Raw genomic sequence first — 1,923 nt, 5'->3', positions numbered from 1 at the left:
TCTGCACCCTCTCATCAACCCTTTGTGCTCAAGTCCTCCCGATTCTTCAAACTCAAATGATTCCTCTTCCTGTAAACTTTCATTAAACTTTCAACAAAACATCATCCTCTCTTTCTCCCCTGAAACTTCATGACCTCGTATTCAAACTGGTATTAAATATTTTTATGTTCACATGTTATCTGTTCTACTGGATGTGAAGCTCCTTGAGGACAAAGACAGTTTCTTTCACATCTTTGTGCAAGACACAATGCTGCAACTATTTTAAATGGAGATCCAGAAACTGGGAAAACCTACAAGATCCTTTTGTCTCCCACAGCTCTGCCCTTTCCTCCAACCCAATCATTCACCAAATTCTATTCTCTCTTCCTCCTCAGTAGTTCCTGCCCCAGCATTAGTTCAAGCCATTATATTCTATCACTTCGACTCGTGCACTATTTAAATAGAGAAACTTTTACTGCAAAAGGTCAGATGGTAAATATTTTTGGCTTTGCAGGCCTGTGTTACAACTACAGTCAGCCCTCCATATCCACAGGTTCTGTATTTGTGGATCCAACAAACCGGGGATAGAAAATATTCTAGAAAATATTCTAAAAATTAAAAAATAAAAAAACAAGAAGAAATTATTCAAATAAAAAAATACAGTACAGTCATGTGCCACATAATGTTTTGGTCAACAATAGACCGCATATACAATTGTAGTTCCATAAGATTATAATGGAGCTGAAAATTTCCTATCAGCTAGTAACATCATAGCCATGCCAACATCATGGTGCAACACATTCCTCAGGTGTTTGTGGTGATATAGTGGAAACAAACCTCCTGCACTGCCATATAAAAGTACAGCACATACACTCATGTATGGTACATAATACTTGATAATGATATTAAACAACTATGTTACTGGTTTATGTATTCACTATAATTTTAATCTTTATTTTAGAGTGTGTAGCTTCTACTTATTTTTTTTTAAGTTAACTGTAAAAACAGTCTCAGGAAGGTGCTTCAGGAAGTATTACAGAAGGCGGCATTGTTGTCATAGGAGGTGACAGCTCCGTGTGTGTTACTGCCCCTAAAGACTTTCTGGTGGGACAAGACATGAAAGTAGAAGACAGTGGTACTGATGATCCTGACCCTGTATCGGCCTATGATACTATGTGTGTTTGTATTTTCGGTTTGAGCAAAAAACTTCCAAAAGTAAAAATAAATAAATAAAAATAGAAAAACCTTACAGAGTAAGGATAAAAGGAAACAATATTTTTGTACAGCTATCCAATGTGTATCCAAAGCTAAGTGTTATTACAAGGGTCAAAAAATTTAAAAAAAAAATTTAAATGTGTAAAGTTAAACAATTATAGTAAGCTAAGGTTAAATTATTATTGAAGAAAGAAAATTTTTTATAAATTTAACATAGCCTAGATAAAAGTCTACAGTAGTAAACAGTGATGTCCTAGGCCTTCAGATTCTCTCCACTCACTCACTGACTCACCCAGAGAAACTTCCAGTCCTGCAAACTCCATTTGTACTTTAACATTTTTTACTTTTTATACTGTATTTTTACTGTACCTTTTCTATGTTTACATATATTTAGATACACAAATACTTATTGTGTTAAATTGCTCTAGTATTCAGTACAGTCACATGTGTATGTACAGGTTTGCAGCCTATGAGCAACAGGCTACATCACATAGCTTAGGTGTGTAGTAAGCTGTGCCATCTAGGTTTTTGTGAATACAATTTGTGATGTTCACACAAGAATAAAATAGCTTGTCTCAGAATATATTCGTATTGTTAAGTAATACATGACAGCATAAAAACTATTTACACAGTATTTACATTCTGTTAGATATTATAAGTAATATAGAGATGATTTAAAGTATACAGAAGGATGTGCAAATACTATGCCATTTTATACAAGAGACTTGA

The sequence above is a fragment of the Piliocolobus tephrosceles genome, chromosome 10, assembly GCF_002776525.5.
Source record: "Piliocolobus tephrosceles isolate RC106 chromosome 10, ASM277652v3, whole genome shotgun sequence".
Classification (NCBI taxonomy): domain Eukaryota; kingdom Metazoa; phylum Chordata; class Mammalia; order Primates; family Cercopithecidae; genus Piliocolobus; species Piliocolobus tephrosceles.
This window is presented reverse-complemented; position numbering follows the sequence as displayed.